The sequence below is a fragment of the Onychostruthus taczanowskii genome, unplaced genomic scaffold, assembly GCF_017590055.1.
Source record: "Onychostruthus taczanowskii isolate IOZ18803 unplaced genomic scaffold, ASM1759005v1 scaffold15, whole genome shotgun sequence".
Classification (NCBI taxonomy): domain Eukaryota; kingdom Metazoa; phylum Chordata; class Aves; order Passeriformes; family Passeridae; genus Onychostruthus; species Onychostruthus taczanowskii.
The window spans coordinates 11,641,324-11,666,938 of NW_024498685.1; the positions used below are offsets into that span (position 1 = coordinate 11,641,324).

Sequence of the window (25,615 nt, forward strand, 5' to 3'; positions counted from 1 at the left end):
AATTGTGTGCAGCATAATGATTATTTTGTGTGTTTTTGAATTATCCAGAGGGAACTGTATCTCCACAACATATTTTGCCTACTGTCCACATCCCACGGACTTCACGTCAGCTGTGTTGCTCTCTCACAAACACAGGAATAAGGATAGGAATAAAACCTTGCTTCCATTTTATTTTTCATTCCTCCTTTTTTTTTTTTTTTGATCCCTGATGAATTTCAATCCCCATCTTGTTGCACAAAGGAAACAGACACTTGAATAGTGATTGCTAATACAAGAAGTATTTGGATCAACAGGTCTACATTTAAAATCAAATTACAAAAGTAGAAAAGAAAGTCCATAGGATTTGCAGGAGACAGAACCCTGTCAGATGATGGAAATGACTTCTAAGAATTATTTGGAAGGAGGATGGAAGCTATATAGTCACAACAATGTGTGGGACTTCCTGGACACTGAAAAAGTTACTGAGCACGGATAATTAGTACAAGTCAACCATGAGATAAACTCACAGCATGGATTAGAAGGGAAAGAAACCTCTAAAAGAACATCATGAGAGGCAGGCCAATCTCTCTCCAAACACAAGCTACAGCTTTCCTTTTTTTTTCCTTTGTTGCAGAGATTTCCAGGGGGAGGGGTTGAAGGAACCACAGAGCAGCCAATTGCCCAGCTTCCATTAGTCCCTTTTAAATACTGATTTTGGAAAATCCTATGCCCTGAAAATCAAGATTCTCCCACGCACCTAGATGATTCTCAGAGGAAAAAATAATATTTGGGTGTGCACTCAGCTGGATGTTTCTGTAATCTTTAACACTCACTTCCAAATGCCTCATTCAATAATTTATTTCACCACAATATGCTCGCAGGACTAAATCTTACATTTTTATTTGAGTGTTGCTGTTCAAAGAACAGTCTACTCAGAATATGAATTAGCCTTTCCTGGCTAAAAATCCTAGACTATGACAGACAACTGACACTTTTTGAATTGCCCAAATTCAAAAAAGAGAAAATTAGAAAGTATATGTTTAATATTTTCCACCAGCTAATACTGAAAAATTACATCATCCCCTGGTTTCTTCACACTCCCTTTTATTTGGATATGAAGTAAAAAAAATCAAATCGCCAGTATCAGGTTGGTCAAGAACAAAAGTCAGATGCCCAAAGATTATAGCTTGATAAACTTGGGGGGGGAAAAAAAAACCAAACAGAATTAATGAGCTTGAGAGCCTGCTCCTGCTTGGAATTGCTAGCCCAAGTTGGAATTAACACATGGCTGCTCTGCAGTTACATCAGCTGCTCAAAAAACCTAAAGATTTTTGACTGCACAGCATTTATTATCTCATGCATATAAAAAACAAGGTGTCCATAGCTTTCAATTTTTGGGGGTTTTTTAACCATGCTGCAGGACCACAGTGCCTGGGAAAGGAACTAAAAGGTAACTGTTATAAAAGTACAGCTAAAACCAGCCTGGGTTGAGTGAGGGTTCCATAGAGGTAAAGCTTAATTATTTACAGTTTAGGTCCTGAGAGACCAGGTCCCAAGGTCATTTATTACCAGGAATGAACATAAATCACTGGTTTCTATTTCTGTAGTGCAATCACCAGCACTCAGTAAGAGCTATAAGGTAAGAGAAGACATCCACCCTTAAATAACCCTTCAGGACAGACTTTACGAGTCAAAAACATGACAGAGGGTAAATATATCTGCTCAAGAAGCAGGGAAGAACAGGAAGAGCACACACCCCATGAGCCAAGCAAATACAAGGGGCTCAGAAGCAAAACAGCTGGGAACAGGCACAGCAATGTGGGCTGGCAGCAGCTTTTGGACCAACAAAACAATCCCCAGGACTGGGAGGGGTCTTGGCCACAGGTGGTATGGGCACCCAGCAGTGCAGAAGGACCTCTGTGCCACAGGAACTATGGAATTCTGATTAGAAAAATGAAAATATTCATGAAAACATTTGAAAATTATGGTTATACTCCAGAGCTTGGAGTAGATGTCATCCCAGGAACCTCCTCACTTGCATCTTTATTGCAGCAACCATCATGGCCCTGAAGGTAACTCTCAGCACACACAGGAGGCACAGCTTGGGGCCAGCACTCTCACAAACTCCCAAGGCTAATGGTCCTGGAATAACTTGCAAAGAGAATCCTGGAAAAAACTACTCCAGGTGATTTTGGAGGCTGTCACTTGGAATAACAGTTATTAATCATACAAGGCAAAAGACCAAAATTTTCAGTCCCTGCCTTCTGAAAATACTGGCAGTTTCAGGTAACTAAGATTGAAATGACAGAATCTAAAACAAGCACTAATTCCTGACTGATCTGATTTTCAAGCAGGTATTGGTGCCATTTAAGACCAATTATTGTTCCAGAAGCATATGATTCTTCTTCTACTTGAAGGGAAAAAATCCCCCCAACACAATGCACTAGGAGTTAAAGCACATTGGAGCACAAATCACTGTAGAATAAACACTTTGGGAGAGCACATGTCATTATAGCTGAGCAATGGTGTTTATACTTGTGTGAATGCTTGCAGTAGCAACACAAATGCTTAGTTATATGAGGAATGAAAGTTCAGTGATTCAGTAATGTAACAAGTCATCTGCAAAATTAATATATACAAATGCATCACCAATAAAACCTATTGTTGTAGGAAGTTTTATTTTGGTGAACAGCTGGGACCACCCTGCTGTTACTGAGTGGTTTCAAAAGGGTATAAATGAATCAAAGTGTGTTAATAACCTATCAGAGCTGGAAAAATCTACAAGTTAATCCTTCTTTTATAAGCTGATCTCTCAGCCGCTTGTGTAGCCTTAGCAGTAAACATTTCATGGCTAGCTCTCTTTTAAGAAGAGTTAAAAATAAGAGTTTTAAACAACATTCATAAAAAAAATATATGCCAGACCTTTATTTCTTTGATCTATCAATTAGATAGTGGATTGTCAAGACCAGCCAATATTTGAATACCAGCCTATGCAAATATGTGGAGTTGCAAAAGAGAGATACACACTGGACTCCTCTCTATTTTTTAGCCCATGAATCACCTTTTGTTTCCGAATTCTGAGCTCTGCTCACCAGCTCTTTTACTGCACCATCTGCTCCTTATCTTTACCATGTTTAAGTAGCAGTATAAATTGCAGAACAATTTCGGTTGGGAGTGAACTCTGGAGGTCATCTGATCAAAACAACTTGGAAGCTAGACCGAGATAGAATCTATAATCATGCAAAATAACCACAATGACTTCTCAAGCCACCAGAAATGCGGCACAAACAGCTCCTGGCCACAAGTGCAATCAATTCTCCCATTTCGGTCCCATGCTCATGTCCTGTTACATCTGAACAGGATCAAGAACACAAGTAAAGCTCTTGGAAGGAGCAGAACTGCCAACCTGTGACTGAAAAGCAGCTCAGCAGCATTTTAAGAAACGTGGTGTTGAGACAACCAGGCTAAGGAGGGACAGCATGTCAAGGACAGAAAGAACCCAGAGGAGCCAGGAGGACAGCTGGATGGGTGGAAGGAAGCAGAGCATTTCTCTGGAGAAAAAAAGAGCAGCTGAACTGGCTACCTCATGGAGAGGCTCCATTTAGTGTGGCTTGCATGGTCCCTGGTGTTGTGGTTTAGTCCCAGATGACAACCAGGTACCACAGAGCTGCTTCCTCTCTCCCTCCCTCTCTGCTCCTGCTGGGATGGGGAGGACAACCAGAAAAAAGGTAAAACATTTTGGAGATAAGATGGAGATAAGAGATGGATGGAGATAAGAACAGCTTAATAAATGAAACAAAGTATAATAGTAACTTAATAACTGAATAGTAGCTTAATAACTGAAACAAAGTAAAATAGTAGTAGTAAGAAATAATAATAATAATTATGATGATGATGATGATTATGATAATAATGAAACATTTGTAATGAAAAGAGACAAAGAAATAAAGCTGAAGAAAGACAAGTGTTGCACAATGATGCAATTGCTCACCCACTGCTGACAGCTGCTCAGCCTGTCCCCGAGCAGCCCTGGGCACCTCCCAGCCAGCTCCCCCCAGTTTATATACTGGCCATGACGTCCCATGGGATGGAATATCCCTTTGGCCAGCTCGGGTCAGCTGCCTTGGCCACGCTCCCTCCCAGTTTCTGGTGACTCTCCTGGCTGGCAGAGCATGAGACACTGAAAGTCCTTGACTCAGGGCTGGCACTACTTAGCAACAGCCAAAACATCAGCGCGTTATCAACATTATTCCCAACCCAACTCCACAACACAGCTCTGTACTGGCTACCAGGAGGAGAATGAGCTCTATCCAAGCTGAAACCAGGACACCTGGTGACCCAGAGATCTCACTGCAGGAAGACACATCTGCACTGGGAGCAGCCTTGCTGCAGCTGTTTATACATTCCCCTTCACCGAGGCCTCTCTGTGGAGCTGCAGGGAGAGGATGAGATTGAGTTACAACAAGCTCCATCCTCTGGAGCAGGGAATCAACATTTCCTATCCAGCATGGACAATCTGCCAAGCTAGGAATTTACATAATTGCTTGGCATTAGCATAATTCATATATACATACATACAGATTTAAATAGGAGCTGTGGCACCTCAGCTGATTTTGGCTCTTTGGATTTGACACACACATCCAGGCTACAATAAGGAGCTGTGCCAAGTGCAACAGGCTGTAGATTATTTAATGGTTTGACCATCCTACAGCACAGTTTGTCATGGTTCCCATGTGCAGAAACAAGCCTTTTTTAAGTTAACAAGCTTGAAAATGGTCACTCTGGATAGTGCTGAAAGCGGTCTGTGTTACAAGGTGTGTCCAAATGAGAGGAACGAATTTTGCTGTTCACACTTTGACCATACTGGGAAATTGAATAACTGTTTCTCTACCAGCAACAGCACCAACAAGAATGTTCTGAACAAATTCCAGGTACTTTAACAAATCACAGTTCTTAAAATGACCTGCTGCTCAAAATCCCTTGAGGTTGTAGTGGTTCCTGGCAAACTGAAAACATTTTCCCTTCCACGCTTCCTCTCTGCAGTACAGCTGAGTGACCTTGGTGGTGGGAGGAGGTCAGAGTAGATGAGAAAAGAGTCTTTAAAAACACAGTTTGATTTTAAGTACCAAATTCACGTTTTGAAGACAAAGTCAACTTAATTAAAAACATTTAAATCTTGCAACTTAAAAGAAGTTGCAATAGTTCCAAGAGCAGCTATTTGAGACTCCCTGGCCCCCCAACAATCCCTTCCTGCAAAGTCAAGGAAGCAACAGCATGAAAAACCTCAAAAACATCAAATTAGTGAAACAGAAAACAAACCAACCAACCAACCAACTATCCCATGAAAGGAAAGGGGAAGGAATGGGATGAGGAGATTGCTTCTAAATTCACAAACTTCCTCACTTTGTCCCATATATTGAACACTGACATAAACCACTTCAAGCTTTTGCAGATCACTCTTAGGATTTGCTTTATTTCTATTTGTGTTCTTTCCCAGCCTCTTTTTGTCTCCTGTCCTCCAAGAAGGAAAAATTGTCAATAGTATGGAAGTGAGTTCAGACAGCTTCTCCATACCTTGGACAGGTGACTTACAAACTGCTGCACAGTCAGGCCTCAGCATTCTTTTCTTTTTTGACAGACAAGCATCCTTACCTTTACATTGACTGCTTTACCACTAAGAGAAACAATCTCAAATAAATTTTAAGCTAAAGTTTACTCTATGCCACTTGAGCCGTCTAGACTTGGGGTGTATCAAAATGAGAAGCCACAGAATAGGCATTAAATAAAGGAATATTAGCCCCAGATACTGCAATCCCAGTACTCAGAGTGGCTCTAGCAGCCTCCCAGGAAAACCTCTGCATCAACCCACATCCACCCCAGCTCCTCTCATTACTCTCGAACCTGTTTCTCCCTCTCTCTGCCCCCACAGCTATCCTCATGTTAAAATATATATGTAGAAACTGGTAGCAGTTATTCTTTCCAACAATCAGCCTCAAATCCCAGACCTCTTACAGCATCCAGAGATATTATTACTCTAGTGTAATTAATTCCCTCTATTTCCTCTTTCCATCACAGCTCACTGCCTATTTACAGCTGAGTTGCATCTTCTCATGTGATTGCCAACAGTACCATAACAGCCTTCTTGCACCTCTGGCCACTGGCTAAATAATAAAAATAAAGCCAAGAAAATTAACATGCACAAAAAGTAGCAAAGCTAGGAATAAATGAAGTGTCTGAAAACCCTGTGCTGGTCTTGTGCTGTGCTCCAGCTTGCTTCATTTCTCAGCAGGCTGATGGGTATTTTAGCACAGGTACTTTATCAGCAGCTCTAGGGTGGCATAAAGGTGACTTAAACAGAAAGTTTCTTTGAAGCTGTCTGGTAAACATTGAAATAATGGAGGAAATAAAGGAAGTAACTTCTAAAAGCAGGCTTGAAGCACTTTTCCCGGATGCTGATTCTCCTCAAATAGGTTTCTACTTTTCTCCTGGAAGAGCACCAATCTCCAAAATAAATAAAGCAAATGCTTTGAGAATAAAGTCAGTAGTTTTGGTCTGATAAATAGCAACATAAAAAGGGTACCTTTGCACTCAGCAGATCTGCTGCTGGTGTGCAGTCAGGAGTGATTGCTGCTGACTAGTGAGATAAACAAAGCTCTACTGCTTTCATGCTTGTTTGAGACAGGATATCAGTGCTATTGTTGTGCAGCAAACTGAATGCCAGTGTCTTCCATAAAAAGCTAAGTTCCTCATTAATTTTCAATTACATATCTGGACACTTCTTGCTGCCTCACTCAGGAGCAGGTAATAGGGTACAGAGACAGCATCAGAGCACGTTTCGCTCTGCACAAACTTTATGATGCGAGAACGCTCAGGAAGGAAGATGGGTCCAAGAGACTGGGAAATGCTTCATGAAGAGCCAAGCAGAAATCCCTGCCTCGTAAAGCTGCCTTTGAAAGAGCACTTTCCAGATCCATGAGCTGCAGTTTCTCTTTGTAGAGTGAAATCAAACAAAAGAAAAATCGGCGAGTTGGTGTAAGAGATTAATCGAGCAATTTTCACTGCCAGCGTTCAAGGTCACGTGTGTAGGCTGTGGGTATAGTACATGAAATAAACAAAATTTGTATGTGAACATCAGCTTTTACAAGCAAGAACATGGCCAGAAAAACCTATTTGAATTTATCATGCTACCATAATATCACTAAATTTTAATTTACAGGAGTTGTTTGTCAAGTCATAGTAAAAAAGGAAATTCTCAACATTCAAACTTGCAAACCTTTTAGAAACCATTAGGAAAGATATGCTTGAAAGTGAGGGTCTAAAATATTTTGGAGTATATTTTCAAAATACTTAAAATAAACAATAAGAGAGTCTGCTCTTTAGAACTTCAAAGTCATAGAGAAAAGGATGCTTCTGAAAGAAGAAACAGATAGGAAAAAACCTGCTCTCAGAGCTGCCCATGACTCCTAGAAAAATACATCACTATAATTTTTTTACCATTATCTGACTTGAAGCTCCTGAAAACTAACTAATTTTCATAAATCAAGTGCAGCATACATCATATTTCCATCTGGAAGTGCTTGCAGATGCTTAGCATCTCAGTAAGCATCATGTAAGGTGCTACAAAATTCATTATATCAAGCCTGAAAATTCTCATTAAAAGCCAAGCAGTATTTTTCTCTTCTAGCTAAAAAGTTCTGCCTCAATGAAGTAGTAAAAGCTTTAATAAGCTGCTGGTCTTAATGAGCAGAGACTGAATTAGTAGGCAATGTCTATTCTAAAAAAGCTTTACTAAATCCACTTCATTTGTGCCAGTAACTCTGTACATGATGTTGATATGTCAGAGACATTTCATTTCATGACACCAAAGAACAAGTCAAGAACTTAAGTCAGGGAACAGAAACAAATCCACTAAAAGTTTCATGTTGTTACTGATAATCAGAGCTTTTCGTTCCTTGCATATTTCAGATTTAAGAGGATGGCAGACATCAACAAAATATTTTCTTTACATTGAAAGACTCTGAAAATGGTGCCAAAGAAGATCAGAGAAACTTTCTTTTTTATTGCATCTTGAGGTCAGACACCTTAAATAGCATTTTTGGCACGCAATAAAATAAACTAAATCAACTTCTCTCAAATTCCTGGCGGTTTATAACCCAGGCTGCCAAGCCTTTTAGTTATGCCAAGCTTCTGCAAGAATTAAATACTGCTCAAGTTAACCCAGCATAAAAGGCTGAGTCCTTATCAGGTGAACATCAGCAGAGTTGCCAGGGCCTGAGGCTCCCAGGAGCTGCCTCTGGGCCAGGACTGAGCCCTGCCAGGGCTCACCTGCAAGCCAAGGTAGCTCTGGGGAGCAGAGGGAGGGACCTCCCTGCACTTATTTATCGCTGGTGTTAAGTTATTCTTTACCCCAATAACACCCTGAGCTGTTTGGGCTGCTCAGAGGTGTGCTGTGCCCCAGGGAAGGCACTGAGAGCAAAGCAAAGCACCTTGATCTCATCACAGGTCTGGGATGCACGGGAGAAATTCTCACTTTTTTTTTTTTGGAATATTTGCTTAAATATGTTCCAAACATTTGCACACCAGAAGCAGTTATAGCAACTTACTTCCATGCATTTCGTATGGCGATGCTTGGTTTAAAAATAAACGTGCTTTTTGGTGAGAAGCTGCCAAGCAAGCAAAATGTATCTTTATTCTATGATTTCTAAGGTGAGAAAACCATTTCTAGCTACCCCTCCCAAGGCAGGCTTGGGGTTATCCCTGCTCCTCTGAGACCTCACACCAACTGCAGCTTTGTTAGCCTGGGTGCCACATCCTACCCCTCTGAAACACTTCACATCTGGCTTCTTTTACACCTCCTCAGTCAGGAAGGGCAGCACATCTTTCACCACAGGAGACAGGCTATTTCTCTCCATGCTTTACTTCCTCTCACACAAGGCTTTGCAAGCACGTGCTCTCAGTCAGCAGGCAAGCACCAGGCTGGTCTCAGGAAAATGTCCCTCTGTGTCCCTGATAGTCCAAGAGCAGCACACTGTGCTCTTGTTTCACAAGGAATCACCAAGATTTAGAATTTTGTGCCAGTTCTTGTGACCCGGGGGAAGAATGGGCAAACTTTCAGAGTTTATCAGCAAACGCTCCCTCAAATTTATGAACTGTTTCCTTGTTTGGGCTTGAGGAGAGGAACCTGATATGTGCTGGCATTTCTTTCACCTGCTCAGCCAACCTGCTGTACAATTAGCTCTTGTGTTTGTGCAGGGCCTTCATTTGGATCACACAATGGAGATTCTGACTCAACAAGATTTAGAATTTTGTGCCAGTCCTTGTGACCCAGGGGGAAGAATGGGCAAACTTTCAGAGTTTATCAGCAAACGCTCCCTCAAATTTATGAACTGTTTCCTTGTTTGGGCTTGAGGAGAGGAACCTGATATGTGCTGGCATTTCTTTCACCTGCTCAGCCAACCTGCTGTACAATTAGCTCTTGTGTTTGTGCAGGGCCTTCATTTGGATCACACAATGGAGATTCTGATGGATTTCTAATGGAGAAATACATCAGAAACCTCTCACATCTGCCTCTCACATCCACACAGCAGCACAGAGAGGGGTTTTTTTGGTCCAGTCCTAAAAGCAGCAATGCCTGGGCATTGCTGCCTTGCTGCTGGTGAAGCTCCTGGTGTTATATTTGCACACAAATATAACAGAGAATCCCCTTGGAAAGGGACCTGCCTCCAGCTCTGCAAGCAAACACCACCAGTGCAGGAGCAGAAGGATTCTTACTGGACAGGTGCTTGCCAGAGGGCATTGGTGTCAAAGCTTTTGTTACAAAGGGCTTACACAGAAAACACAGATCAGGAAATCAAATTGTTGGATAAACCTCGCACACAGCTGATCCAGCTTGTTAAAAACATGAAGGACATCAGCATTTCTGTGTCCACACTCCCTTCTAGCTCCTGGCCAGCATCTTCTGTAGCACTCCCCTCAGCAGCTCCCTCCATCATCACTTTTTTCCCCTCTTTCCATGGGCAGCCAGGTGATGAAGCAAAGCATTACACATGCAGTAATTGTCCCTTCAGTGCCACCTCTCTGGACTTTGAAAGTCATTCTGTCACCTTTATTTCCAACCCTCTTCTGATTTTTGCTTTCTGAAATCACAAACTTCTGTATTTTAACACTTCAGAAGCTTTGCTCTATGCTACTCTACACAATCCTTCAGTAAATCTGGGTGATGTTTTGGAGAAGTGATTCCCTCTCACTCCACACAACTGCAAAGAGATTCTCAAGGAGCTTTGGCTCTGGATAAGCAGCTTCTCCATTTATCACACCCACTGATATGCTGCAACATTCTCGTTTTGTATTTCTGTTTAAAAAGTTTTAAAACTGTGTGTTCTAATTCATAAGCAGTGCCATAGTTTGGATTTGTCAAGCATTTTTTACTACAAACAGAATTAAACAACATTTAAGCACAGCTGTAAACAGAGATTTTAGTAGACTCTAACAACTCAGGTAGTAAAATAAATAGCAATATTTTTTCTAGGCTAACCCTGATGTTTGGACAGTTGTCTAGGATTTATGTGACATGATGGGTTACTGAAATATTCACATCTGTGCATGTAAACTATCACCAACTTACAATTCTTTTCCCTCCCTCCTGATTCAGATAAAAACAGGCACAAAATAGTGCCTTGCAGCTCTCAGAGTTATCTCCTTGGCTGATCACAGAAGTGAATAACCAGGCTGATTTTCTATTTCCAGCTGAAAATGTGTAAGTGATTAACAGCCCCCTGCACTTTGGTACAGTGCTGACAGATCTCTCCTTCTGAAGCAAAGACAGACCTCCTGTTTCTTTTTACAAGCAAAGGAAGAAAAAAACCCACACAAAGAGAAAGGGATGGGAGGAGAAAGGGTGCTTTCAGTTTTGTTTCTGCATGTCTCTTTCTTTACAACTTAAATTTGCATACCTGACTTTTCCTGAGAAGAGAAGGCGTGACTGGAAAACCACTACACTGTTATATATATATAAAAAAAGAGGTTAAAAATTTACTCATAGAATGTCTACCCAATTCTACTCCTACAGAGGCTGCTGCAAGTCAGAGTTGCTCAGTGCTCTTTCCATGGCTGTATTGCTGCACTTTCATTCATGTGGTTTCTACTCTCATCACTGTCCTTAAATTATCAGTAAAACTCCAAAACTGAAGGGCAACAGAGGAGGGTTTCTGAACGCTGAAGGAAAGAGTCCAGCCTGGCCCCAGCTGGGAGTGCTGGCTCCTGGGGAAGAGGCAGAGACTCATTTCATGGCTTTGCATCCCTTGGGACGGAAAAAGAAAAGTAAAACTCAAAGAGATGAAATTTTTAAATCTAGCCTTTTCTGCTTTGCTCTCTTTAATTATGTATTGAAAGGAATTCAGACTGGATGAATTTGATGTGCCAAATATCATTGTAAAGCCCAGCGTGCAAAGCGTGGTAACAAGAAGGAAGAAAAATTAACTTTCAGAAAGAAGAGGGGAAAAAACAAAAGAAAAATAAAAGAGTCAGTTTTCCCACATGTTGAGGTCCTCAATTATTATTCAGCTACTGGAAAGCATCCACTTAGCTCGTGGTCAGAACTTGTCTTTGGAAGCTCAGCAAGAGCTTTAGCAGCACACAATAAATAAACACACAAACGAAAATGAATGAAAGTTCTCTTTCTGAAGCAAAATAATTACAAACACTGCTGTAAAAAGTCTGATGAACTCTAAGTAGTATTATTCCTTTGCACTCAAGAAATATATACAATTGTTTTTTAAATGTAGAAGAGTTGACAGTGTCTTTTTCAGGACAGGCAATTGAGGGATAGAATAAATCCAAAAGTAGGACAGCCATCAGTGCTGCATCTGAAGTAGCCATCACTGCTCACCAGGCTGCTGGAGCCTGTGCACCACTGTCACTGAAATCATATTAAAAGGCACTCAGACCCCGGGAAGCTGCACCAGGGAATCCTTTAACGTGGCTCAGGATGCACAGCCCAAATTCAGGGCGTTTTAAAAATACATAGGAAAAATTCTAAAAATCCTCACAAGCACATCAAGTAGGGTTGTTTGCCATTTCACGGTTTTGCTGATGAGAAAGTATTAACACTCTATTTAGCACAAATGATGTAAAATAAAGTATTAAAGTATCAATATTAAACATATTGAACTGTGCAAAGTACATCAAAAGTAACTATATCTGGGTAAGGGGACTAAGAACAGTTTTATCTCCAAAAACTGGGGGTACATTCAGGCCAACTTGCAAATTTTAGGAAAAACTTCAGGTTAAATCCTACTATAACTAATTGTAACCTTAAATGGGAAGAAAAATTTGTAATTTTAAAACATTTCCTACTGCTATCAACTTCACCTCTTCTATCAAACCCCCAAACTTCAGTATCATTTTTAATTCAGAATTCAAACTTTAATAATATTGTCCAAATGCTGATGCAGGATCTCCTGAAGAAATCACTCTACAGCAATATTTTTTGAAATAGCACATCAATATTGAAAAAAAAAACCAACACAGATCATGAAAAGTAGACTGTGAAATAAATGGGAGGAGGCACTTCAAGTGTAGTTTGAAGCAGGTTTTGGGTATAAGGAGTTTGAGCAAAAAGCCACTTGTGCTGAATCACACTGCTCATTCCTGGGGCTGCCTGAGCATGGGAGGGGGAAGCAATTCCAGCTGCTTCTGCAAGCACTGGGATGTCAAGTGCTCCATATTTAGCACCATTAGTATTCACAGTTATTTCTTAGCAATCTGGTCAAACACAGGCACCGTGGGTCAGCCCACTCCAGAATTAGATGATAATTCTGAAGGTCAAACACGAAGAACAGGACAGTGACATCCAAAGGATGGTTCCAGCAAAAGAACCAGATTATCTTCTGCAAACAAAATAAAGAGAGACATGTCTCATTCTCCTCCTTAACCACATTCACCATGGATTCTTACTTATTCACACCTCAATAACTCTTCTTCCCAAGCCTTAAAACTAGGAACAGGCTTGTCTGCCCTCACCAAACCTTCTCTCAATGGTTAGGGCAATTCAGAGCAAAATTAGCATGGAAACATCATTTTATTTTAGAACCACACTCAAAACAAGTGATTCTTCACCATTTGAAAACAATTTCAGTTTGATTACAAATTATATATCCACCAGCCCCCCCAAAAAAAAAAAATCTATGTTGCATTTAAGCAAAGCTTTTTTACTTAAATACAAAATTTAGTTGTTCTACTGCAGCATCTGCTTGCAAGTCTACACTGCCCCTAAGCCTTAACCAAATGCTGAAGGTAGTTAGAATCAGCACCCTTCATACCTTCTGGCACAAAATCCTAACATTTAGAAAGGAAATCCTTGGGATTAAGATTGTATTCTCACACGCAAAATCAACCTGGACTCTACTTTTTTAACAAATCGAAACAGAAGTGTGTAAACTTTGTAATTCAGTATCAGTAAAATAACTTCAGATGAAGCCCAGGACAGTTGTGATAATCTCAGTTTTGTCATCCCAGAGCTATCAGATTCAGAAGGCCCACCCTGCACTAACTTCACTATCTACTTTAACAAACGACAATTAAAATAATTAAAATCCTCAAAGAGCAAACAACACATTCTTTCACGGTTTGTAACACATTCTTTCAAACCTCCACCTCAAAAAAAAAAAAAAAAAGGCTTTAAGACACAGCCAGGCACTACTGACACTGGAGATGCTACTTTACCTCTTCCCTAAATGACAAATGACTTTGCGTATCAGCAGAGGGATGTCACCTCCTTTGTGACTAAAGTCCTGTCTGACGTTCCTTGTGGAGTTTTCCAAGGGCGTTGAACGACATTTCTTCCCTTTATGAAGTCAATGGTGACCTTGTTTCCGTGGAGCACCTATCCATTTCATTAGCATTTTACAGGGGTGGATACCACAATAAAAGGGAAGAGGACAATCAGCTGGGCTGCTCAGAGTGGTTTAACTGAAGGCATCACGAATTCACTACCAACAAAGCACTAAAGCACCAAATATTTCAAAGCAGAGAAGGCAGTTTTGCAAGGTAAACTTCTCCACTTTGACTGCAGTCTTTTCAAAGCCCCCAGGACCAAGGTCAATTTTACTGTGCTGTCATACCACAGGAGATAAGGACTTTTCAAAGGTGTACTTGTCTACTTATTGTAATTTTTAAAGCACGTAACTTGAAAGAAAGAAAAAAAATTCCTAAATTTACAAAGTAGTGCAGAAACAGTGAGAATTTCTAGTGACAAAAATGCTACTTGCAGTGTTATGCTTACCAATCCAAACCTCACTGAATATATTTTGAAACTGTTTACAATGAAAACCAAGCACATGAAATCACTACCATGTCCCATTTGCAAGAGCCCCATAACATTTCAACCACACCTATTCAGTCACCACTAAACTTGTCCAAAGGTATGGAATCTACAGGAGATAAAATGTCATAAATAAAAATGTCATATAAAAATTTTAAAAAATACAGCAGACAATCTACAGGACATAAATGTCATGCTCTATTATTTCCACAGCAAATGTAGAACCTGACACCTGAGCATGGGGCAATTCAGAAGAGCAGCTGACAGGTTGGGTGTATTCTGGATATAACACAACATCTGACAGGACACAGCATCCCCAGAGCTTTGCCAGGTCAGCCAGGTTTTGGGTACCAAGGCAGGAGACAAAATGTAAAAAAACACCTGGGAGCTGAGCTCACCTGTGGAGTTTTGAGGAAAAGCCCAGAGCAGACCACAGCTGGAGTGTCAGAATAGCAATAGGCTTCAGGAACCCCTCCCACTTACTAACACCTAATCTCTAAAGTAAATTATAAGTAGCACCTGGAAGGTTTTGCTGTTTCAACAGCAAGGGTTTGTTTGACTGTAAGGAATGGGCATGAAAAGAGGTTAGAGAAAGCAATTCCCACTCACAGGTGCACAAGGAGCACCAGGAAGTAAAGAAAGCAGGAAATGATTGGGGAAAGAGAGAAGGGGAAAGCAGTTTCTTTACAGCTTCTTGGCTAATTGTATTTTTCATATTGATAATGAATTTTAAAAGCACGCTTACCTCTGAATATTTAAGTGAGACACTGCTTTTCTAAATGGTCACATGGTAGAATGATTTTTGAGGGGTTTTTTGTTGTTTTGTTTTGTATTTCTTTGGGCTTTACTTTTGTTTTTTAAGATAAGTAATGATTATAAAGACATAGAAAGTGTTCTGGTCTGAATTCATGCCTCCAAACAAAAGCAAGAAGCATGAGAAACATGAACCTCTAGAAGGAATATTCTACTTTTTTCCTTAAGTATCCAGAAAAGTTTTACAAGACCTATAAGAATTATTCATTTACACAAGAAGGAGAAGCCACAGTTTTATTTGAATGAGAAAATTATAGGGAAAATGAGTCCATCTTTGCAACACATAACCATAATGACTCATGCTTGATTCATTTGCTTTCTTGTTTTGGATTTGCTAACACCCAATGCTCCATGGTCAACTACAGCAAAAAGCAGATGTGGTTTTTGCTGAGAATTTAAGACAGATAAATCTGTTCCTCGTGCTGAAAGGGGATCAGCATGGACACCAAAGTAATACCTTCCTTTTTAAAATAACTTGCTTGTTTGAAGTAGGGAATAATAATAATAATAACAATAATAATGATAATAATAAATCATTCCTCTTTGAAGCTTTGAATTGATGCTTACAGTTCAGTGTTATAAAACTGTACATGTGTATGAAATCCTTGCCAGTATCCTGAACTTTTCCTTTTCACAGTTGGAATGTGCATTTCCTTCTTTGCTATACAGTTTATTTTCCTGCACTCCACCTCTATTGTAGGAATTCTTAGCTGCAACCAGCTGCACCTTCCTCCAAACAGGCCAAAGCTCCTGGTTTCCTGAAGCTCTTTGGGGAGCACACGCCATTCATAGGAATATTTCAGTACTGTCTAAGATGAATCAAATCCCTGTTTATCAGCAATTAAGTCTACCAAGAAATTAGCACAGCAGCCTCCTCTTTTGCCCAAAATAATCAGCTTTTCTGCTTACAGCACACAACAGTGCCAAAACTCCTCATATTTCAAAACAGGTTTTAAAAGCCAAAGGAAAAGAACTTGGATTTCAAACCACATAATTTCATCCTTAATGACCAGTACAGTCTAGAGAAGGCACCCAGAATTTAATTGCTGATTCCCTGCCCTCTCAGTGCTGCAGCCTGAACTGGAACATGGCATATTCCACTGAATATGATGAGAAGCTTCCTGACTTGTGAGGGTGGGCAGAGAACTGGAGAAATCTGCCCAGAGAGGGATGAGAAGCAAGGAGAAGCTCCCAGAGGTGAGGGACAGGTTTGTCCATGGGTTTGCAGGTTGGATGGTGGAGGACTGAATGCTTACTCTGCATCTGCAGATGCTGCATGGTTATAATCCTGAGTCCCAAGCGGGTGCTTAAATGACAGCCATATCTTAATAACTGTATTTTAACACTCTTAAGTATTTTTAAGATACTGTTAAGCAATAGCATTCCTCTGCTAAGTTCCCTCATTAAACACATGCAAGAAAAACAATGCACTCCACTGGAAAAAAGTTTAAAAAGAGCATGTATTGACTCCTTCTGTTAGCCATATTTTCTTAATACAAGCCAACATCAATCAATCAATCTCTTCACTCTCAGTGCAATTCTCACCTCTCCATGTGGAAGACGTTAATGAGTTTTCACTTTAAAAAATCATCTCTGTTTACCAGGTACACAGAAACAACAGGCTTCAGTCTTGCTTTCTCTGTGTTAAAGAAAAGCTAAGAGTTCTTCTCTTACCATAGGATAACAGACACAAAATACAAGCTCACAAAGCCAGCGTGGGTGTTCTGTTTTGCTGTATTACTTTTTTTTTTTTTTTAATCTTCTCTGTGTTTCTGCCAGCACTGAATTTAGTGTTAATTGAAAAGTGCTGCACCAGGAATGCAGCAGCAGTGCAGCTGCACTGCTTGCAAAAAAGTGAGATGGAGAAACTTATTGCAGGGAAACATGGGTGGGCTTTCCCCCCTGCACCAGGTCTGCTGCAGGTGACAGGAGATGTGATCTCCAGCAAAGCTGGAGCTCTGGAGACCCTGGCAGAGCCTAGAAACAAAACATGGCCCTCCCGAAACTTCAATAAAAGTTTGACAGTGGCAAAGGAAGCTCTGCTCCTCCAAGAAAAGCTGCCTGTCTTAAAGTGAGGTGATGTAATGAAGATTATATTAGTGGGTGAATAAGCTCCTGGTAACAAGGAATGCTTTTCCCTGGAGCTGTACACACAAGCCAGCACCAACACAGTCCTCACCACAAAAGTCTTGGTGAGGAGCAAACTGGGAGGAGGAAACCAAGAGAAGTTACCCTTGGATAAGATCAACATATTTCAGGCCATGAATCAGCTGGCTCCCCTACCCAGTGTGTCATTTACAGAGAATATTACAGACTGAAGATTTCACTTAAAATTATGAGAACAATTATTGCAATCAGGAAACAACCATTTGTTGGGCTGAAATGTTGCCTTAAATGCAGCTGGCAAAACAGCTTCAGGAGATACATTTTGCTCATCTCTACTTGTAAATTAATATAAAAATTATGCATGGATACTGGGAGGGTAAAAACAAACAAACAAAAAAGCAGTGTGGTCTCCTCTTGCTGATTTGAATAAAACGCTTCCTGTTCAGCTCATCCTCTGAAGAAAAACTCTACAACCAAAAAATTTAAAGAACGGGTGGTGAGGTCAAAGGGTCAGGATTAAAAACCAAGCAGCAACCACCACACATGAGTTCTACAAAGCTTACTGCAAGCCAGCTCCTAATTTCAGCCTACATCTGAACAGCTCTCTGCATGTCACTGCAGAAGTGCTGCTTGTAAGCACTTTGCTCTCATCTCAGCAGGTAAATCACAGCTCTGCAGATGAGGCCACAGGGCGATCCCAGAGCCCATCCAAGCACTCTTCATTTAGATTTGTCCTTTCCTTTTTGGCAAACAGCACCCAGATACTGCTCTGGTGCAATCAGGTCTCCTGACAATGTGAAACTCCACACTTTAAAGAGCCCACTGACAGATGGATTCAATTTAATGTATGAGTATGAACAGCTGCTCCTGATCACCAGCTTGTACAGCACACTCATTCATCACAAAATCTTTCAGAAGGCTGAGCTGAAATGGAACAAATGAATTTGAAGGAGTATGGGAGGTGCTATGCTAGCCTTGGAGAATGTGTCAGATGTAGAAATCACAGCTATGGGACTGCCATTAATTCACTCCTGTAAATGCTGGCTCCGCTCTGTTAGCAGCATTCTCCAGTTTCTCCAAAATCCAGGAGGGCAGCCTGAATAAGGTATTAGAAGATGTAATTAAATACTCCTTACTGAAGGTGATTTTAACTAAGTAAGTCACTAAAAGGAGCTGACAGCATGTTTAAATTTTGCTGGGGAAAACTTCAAGATGTCAAGCTCCAAACAGCTGCTGGAAGGAGAGGAGGTTATTTCCCCAATGTTCTAGCTCAGAAAGAAGATCCATCAGTGGTGCAATGGAGGGACATGGACCTGCCTTTGCCACCTTCATCTTAAACATTGTAAGAGGCCTCACTGCTTTTAAAAAGTTTTCATCTTTTTCTTTGCTCCTTCAGTGCCAAGAACAAGGCACAGCCTGACAAATGAAACCACCCATTTTGAAGGTCTGTGAGGAGATGGAGAGCTGACACAGAGCTGAGTAATTCACATTCTTTTTTTTTTTTTTTTAATTTCAGGAATTATGCAGCAAAAATAGACATTTTAGACATCACAGTGTTTGTCATGGCCACTGGATCATGTCTGAGTGACTCAGTTTTTCTTATGAGCTGTGCACAGGGCAGCTTCACAGATGTTGGGAAGAAGGGTGGTGTGCAGGGAGGAAAATTCTCCATGAGTTGCCTCAGGTGGGAATTCATCCTTGCCAGTTCCTGCTAGGGTTTTCTGGGAGCGGGGGAAAACAAGTTTTCAAGACCTTTTTGAAGGCAGTTCTTATCTAGAAGTGATACTTGCAGCATCTTCAGACACCTGCATCATCCAAGTGTACTTGTACTCTGTGAATTCATGAGGAAAGCATGTAATGCTTATGGAAAATTCCAAATTTCATGCACTTTTGCATCACTATGCAGTTGTAAGGTCAGACTTTGGTGCCTTAGTATGAAAAACACACTTCTGTTTTGAGCTGCAAAGAATTTACTATAATTTGTCGTAACACTTATTGATAAATGGGGAGTAAAACAAGCCAAAAGTTTCCTCAGCATAGAAAATGTAATCTTTGCAATGGTAGGGGGAGGGGAAAAAAAAAAAAAAAAAAAAAGGACTTTTGGATAATAATATTTCCCTCTTTCCTTCTACAGAGTACCTTTGCAAGTCTCTTGCTCTACCTACCTGCCCTTGAGGAAGGAGAGTAAGGAGACAAAACTCAGGTGCCATGAGCTTGCACAAATAAGGGACAATATAAGGCACAAAATGAGGCACAAAATAAGGCACAAAATCAATAAGGCACATCAGCTCCCCTGCCAAGGAAGGGAACAAAGGCACTGCTTGCCATCACCCAGGCTCCTGCTGCCTGCTGGGACAGCAACCGGGGGAGGTGGTGAGTAGATCTCTGCCCTGTCAATAACCAGCTCTGAGACAGCTTTAACTTATTTTGGGAGCCCAACCGGGCACATGCTCCGATGCAGGGGTGAGAAGCTGTGGGCTTTGTTTGATCTGCCAGAGCCACACAGGCTCACACACCCTCTGCAAAGGTAATTCATCACCACAGCAACCTCCAAACAAAGGTGGGAGCCAAGTCAGACTGCCTGGCTTCACCCAGCCCCGTCCCTCTGATGGCAGAGGGCAAAGGTGCTCTCCACCTGCTCCCTACAGGGGACTTGACTGCTTGGGTTTGTTTCTGTGTCACTGGACCTCACAATTCCACTTTGAGCATCCCAGCCTGCGTGCCCAGAGCAGAGAACAGCCACACTGATGCGTTAAACAGTAAAATTCCTCCGTAACCCCAGATAAAAGGAGAGAGAAGATCACAGTGGCAATGCCACGTTCCAAGACACACCACTGTCACCCCACGCTCTCCTCGTGCTCCCCCGGGTACCAGGAATAGCTGCTGTAAAACAAAAAAGCCAGGAAAACCCCAGTGTGTTTGGCTAGCATTCTGTCCTTCCTCTCCCTTCTCCGCTTCTTTTCTTCACATCCTCTCTCGCTCCACGGGAGATTAACGATTTTGGATATGCTGCAAAAATCCAACCGGGGCAATAAAATAATTGCAAACTCGGCACAAACAAAAAGCAGAGTGGGGGTTTTTTACCCTTAAATCTGGAAAGAACAAACCCTGATACTTCTCCAGTCACTGGAGGAAAGAAATAATGATCATTTCTAAACCTTTCCAGCTACCAGCCAGGAGGAAAAAGCAGAGTCTGTAATGACAAGCTGTTGACACTGGGCAAGCAGCGTGGCTCTGGTTTGTGACATGGAGCTTTCTCCTGCAGAGCCAGGCTCGTGGCACCAGCAGCCCTCACCACATGCAATGACAGCCCTGAAAATGCCCAGACTTCTCTACCAGTCCTAAAGAACATCCCCCACCTGAGCAGCCAGGTGTCAGGATTTAGAAGACAGGGTAACCATTTGTTTTCATTTGCGGGATTTAAAAAAAAAAAAAATCCAGTGGTTCAGAGGAATTTTTGGTTTTTAAATTAAAGTCACAGGTGATTAGAGCAGATAATAAAATGTTATTATCTCTCATTTACTCCTGTCAAGAAATAGAGGTTAATTTTTGCTGCGGTAAAATCATCAGAAATATCCACCCAGCTTCAGTGGTTTTGGATCTAAGCAAAATTTATGCTAACAAAAGGGTGATTGATTTACACCAATGGCTTAAGCTATCATTTTTCTTGAGGTTCAAAACAGTTATTGGTAACTAACCATTAATCTTTTGCAGGCTTATGATGGTTTACAGTTTCTGTCAGTGTGTTTCAGCATCCAACCACCTGAGGCAAGAGGTTAATTTTCCTGATTCTGCAATATTTCTAATAGCCAATCACTTCAGTGATTTGGCACCTCAAGAGAGCCTACAGGAAAGATGAGGACAGGCTTTTATCAGGGCCCACTGCAACAGGACAAGAAGAGAAAATGGTTTTAAAGTAAAAGAAGGTTGAATTAGGATGGATGTAAGGAAGTTTTTTTACAATGAAGGTGGTAAAAGAGGTTATCCAGAGGGGTGGTGGATGTTCCATCCCTGAAAATATTAATGGCCAGGTTGGATGGGGGTCCATCCAACCCCATCCAACCTCTCCAGGAGAGAAACCTGCTCTACTTGAACAAGTCCTTTCCCATTGCAGGGGGGCTGTACTAGATGGTGTTTAAAAATCCCCCCAATGTAAAATATTTTATGATTCTATGATAATGCTGTTCTGACACTATAATTAAGAAGAACTAGAAATTAATTTAAAAAAAATAAGGAAAAAGTATAAGAAAATTCAGATGAAAGTTCAAGCTGCAGTTTCAAAAGTCTGCACTGCAGTTGCAGGTAGCAAACAGTAAAGGAGCAGAATTGCAAGCAAAGTGCAAACCACCACTCAACCCCAAGGGCAGGATGCTCCCCAGACACCCTGCACTTCAAGTTCTGTGCTCTATAGTGCTCTCAGAAATAGGAAAAAAACCCAAAAAACAACTGAAACAACAAACTAAAAGTCTGCATTGGAGTTCACACGCATTTCTTAAGTGCAGCCACAGGCAAACCCATGGAACTGGATGTGCTCAGAGCACTGTGATTTATGGCACAGCACAATCACCACCTGACCTGATAAGCAGGCACCGGCTTGACTCAGTCTTTATTTGTGAATAAAGTGAATTTCCAACACACCTTGATGATGATGTGCAGCTTCAAAAGGAACCTCTCCACATGGAGATGGTTTCCCACCCCTGTCACCAGGGAGCAAAGGTTTTTGCCTTCTCCCCCACGCAGGCATTCCATCCTGTGAGTCAGACTGGCACCTCAGACACAGCACACAGACATTTGTCCTAAACTGCTGTCCCCCTGACCAAGACACAGATGTGCTTCTACTGGAATTCTCTGGCTTCTAGAAAAATCTGTGGGCTCTAAATTTTAATAACTGAAAATACTTACAAGCAAAAATGAAGGGCACCTACCCAGGTGACAATGATTTTAAGTGAAAAAACACTGCTTCAATATCTACCTTGCTTTCTCTATTTCTACACGCCCTGAAAATCAACTGAAACAATTTGAAAACCTCTCTCCTCCAAAGCTGCTGCTGTTAGCACTGAAGTTGCTGTATTATTTAAGTGCTGGGGTTCAGAGTTCTCCAGCTGGGGTTCAGAGTTCTCCAGCAGCAGAAAGGAACTGCATCTACCTTCAGTGGTTCCCAAGACAGCAGCTGCTATGCTTGAGCTGAAGCAGGAAGAGCAGCAGCAATAAAAAGGAAAGGAACTTCAGGACAGGTATGTTCCAACTTGTTATGTGACAATAGCACCAAATTTGTTTTCCTAAACTTTCCACTAATTAAAGCCTTATTTTAGTCTGGCTTAACAGGCTATTGGACCTTGAAATAACGTGCCTGTATTCCTTGCTCTGCCTTTGCCCCCTCCAGCATAAAGCAGAATTACCCTCATATTTTTTCAGGCCAGGGTGATTTTCCAACTCTGTTGCTAATCAAGCATGTACAGCTCAGGACAGCACTGACCTTCAGGTCTTTGTCCAAATATTCCAACCAGCCTTTTTAACAACATGGCAAGGACCAGAAAGAGCCAGAGACAAGTGCCCTGGATGCATTTTACCCTTCCTGCACCCATCCTTACAGGGGGCTCCTCCAGAAGAGAGCTTCAGGTAGCTCTGCCTAAAGCACGAAGCCCCTACTGTGATTTTCATAGCATAATTCAGCACCTGATGCTGAGCTGTGTCATGCTGATGCTTTAATGGGATTTTTTCCATGTCTAGAGGAGCTATCCCCCCAAATTCCACAGAGATTTTTAAATGATTAGCTATAGCTAAGGGCACATATGTTGTTTGTAATAGCAAACGTGTGTTTTACAGACCAGGCTGCATCTCATGATGATTCCCTGGTGCCACACTCCCAGGAAAACAACAGTCAGCCCAGCATGGCAGTCTTAAATAAAGCAGGGGGTTACAAGGTGTAAGGCAGCTCTCCACACATTTTTTGTCAAAGAATCACAACCTTTCAGCTGCTGGAAGAAGCAGATTGCCATTGTTTTATCGAGGAAAATCGCAGATTGGAAAAACTGACTAGAAACCACCTTCCCCTAAAAAAAAATTAATGTTTAGCTATTGCCTTTTGTAGAGAGGTTATGGCTGGTATTGAGCTGGAAACAGGATCACGCCCCAGAGGTCAGAACAAGCTCACTCTTTTCTTTACACAGCATCTTCAAAAGGAAGCTGGGGATGAAGTTTGTCTGCAGACAGCCACACAGAGATTTAAACAGGAAAAAAACCTCCAAATCCATGCACTTACATAAAAGGCTTTGGGCAGTTTCATTTTCTATTCAGCTGGAAAGGGAGTGAACCAGCACTCACACACACATTTTTAATCACCCTCGTGCTGACAGCAGCCAGTCACTACTTCTGTTATCAGAACCCCACAGCTTGGATTTCCAGGCTATGAAGCACTAAGGAAGAGGGTATAAAATCTCCTCTGGTTAAAAAAAGCACAGTGATATCATCTAGTATAATACACAAATGCTATAGAATTGAAGTTTGGCCTCACCAGGACATCATTCAGTGGAGGGAGAGGGGAAAATAATCCTTAAAAATACAAACAAATAGTAAGGATTTCCTAAGATTAGCTGGCAACCTGGACCATTCTCATATTCTCTAAGCCCATCAGTCACAATCTGGGAAAAACAAGCGAGGCAGGCCAGTCTGTGCATCAGACCTTGGAGTTTGCAACAGATGCCAGTGGCTGAAGAGACAGAGAGGAAAGAGAGAAGCTGTGCTCGTGTACAACTCACCAGTGATCACTTGTGCAAATGCCACGTGCCTGGGCTTAGAACTTCAGCCTGGGAGATGCTGTCCCTGCCAGTGCTTAATTCAGCTGGCTGGCATCTCTCCAGAGACACTCAGAAGGCAGCTTCCCAACAGGACAAATCACTGAAAACCAGAAAAGAAACAGGTTCAGCTTTGCAATTCCACTGCACATTACACAATGAGTTCAGTTTGCTAATCCCTGACTTCTTAAAATGTGATTTCCCTCAGTGCATGACAGAGACAAATACAGCTCTGGTTAGAGTTCATCCACTTCTGTCAGTGTGAGTTTCCTAAATACCAGGAGTACCAAAAAGAACTCCTCTGTACAGCTAACAGGAACCTCATGGTCAGGGTAATGGAACAGCCTCCACCATAAATCCTTCAAATTTTGTTACCCCTCAGTTTTGAATCTGACATTCAAGAGTTAGTCCTTTTCTATTCATGTCTTTATTCATAACCAACACTTCATTCTAACTTAGTTGTAACAGGAGTCACTTCCATCTTTATAACTGCACTATTCCAGGCACTGACCTGGCACAGTTCTTCAAATTTTAGTAAATCTGACCAAATTACAGCAGAATTTTCTTATGAATTACTCTCTTTAGACCTTCATTTTGGCATTATCCCAATCCTGTGACTTCTATGAGAGGTTCCATTTCCTTTCCCTTACAAGGCCATTCAAAATAAATCCAATTAAAATTAATTGAAACATACAGATCAATTTGATATAGCAGCAGAACTAGGCAGAAGCAGTACCAAGTCAACTCATTGATAGGACAAGTGACAATAGGTCAATTCAGTCAATCTGAATCGATTCAGTGGTTGCACATTAATGTAAAAAGGAAGTAGTACTATTGTGCTAGTTTTTGCACTAAACCTTATCAATCTTCTTACTAATATGATCAGATTCTACTGGTGGTTTATCTGTTAATCACCTATTATGTTGAAAACGTAACATTTTAATATTTGAAGGGGAGATTAACAAATAATGGGGTTTTTCTTTGACCAGGAAACCCTTACAGAGGAAAGGACAACACATGGGCACAACACCTTAAGGCAGCACAGGTTATTTTCCATTCGTGAGCCTCAGCTATGCCCAGCTCAGTGACCTCAGGCAGGACTCTCCAGCCTTCCATGCCCATTTTATTCCCTTCAAAATATGGATGAAGTTGAGAGAGAAAGAGAGAAAGAGAGAGAGAGAAAGAGAGCTACTGGAGCAGCAGAGGGACATAATGATGATGAGGGTTCTGGAGTGCCTCTCTCAAGAGGAGACTGCGGGAGCTGGGCTTGGTTAGTCCAGGGAAGAGAAGCACTGAACTCAGCTCAGTGACCTCAGGCAGGACTCTCCAGCCTTCCATGCCCATTTTATTCCCTTCAAAATATGGATGAAGTTGAGAGAGAAAGAGAGAAAGAGAGAGAGAGAAAGAGAGCTACTGGAGCAGCAGAGGGACATAATGATGATGAGGGTTCTGGAGTGCCTCTCTCAAGAGGAGACTGCGGGAGCTGGGCTTGGTTAGTCCAGGGAAGAGAAGACTGAGAGGGGATCTCATCAATACATATAAATACCTCAAAGGGGTGCCAAGAGGATGGTGCCAGGCTCTTTTCTGTGGTGCCCAGTGACAG

The 25,615-nt window shown here is 41.5% G+C and overlaps 1 protein-coding gene across 7 annotated transcripts in view; it reads right to left on the minus strand.

The window, feature by feature from the left end:
- Positions 1–25,615, minus strand: part of EPS8 (epidermal growth factor receptor pathway substrate 8) — a 126,170-nt gene that overhangs the window by 69,441 nt on the left and 31,114 nt on the right. For 6 of the 7 annotated variants that reach the window (XM_041398671.1, XM_041398677.1, XM_041398669.1 and 3 more), the window contains exon 2: positions 23,977–24,115. The gene's annotated coding sequence lies outside the window, so the exon portion shown is untranslated. Of the gene's footprint in view, positions 1–3,562; positions 3,679–23,976; positions 24,116–25,615 lie in introns of all 7 variants that reach the window. The other variant, XM_041398674.1, reaches the window with a different exon arrangement.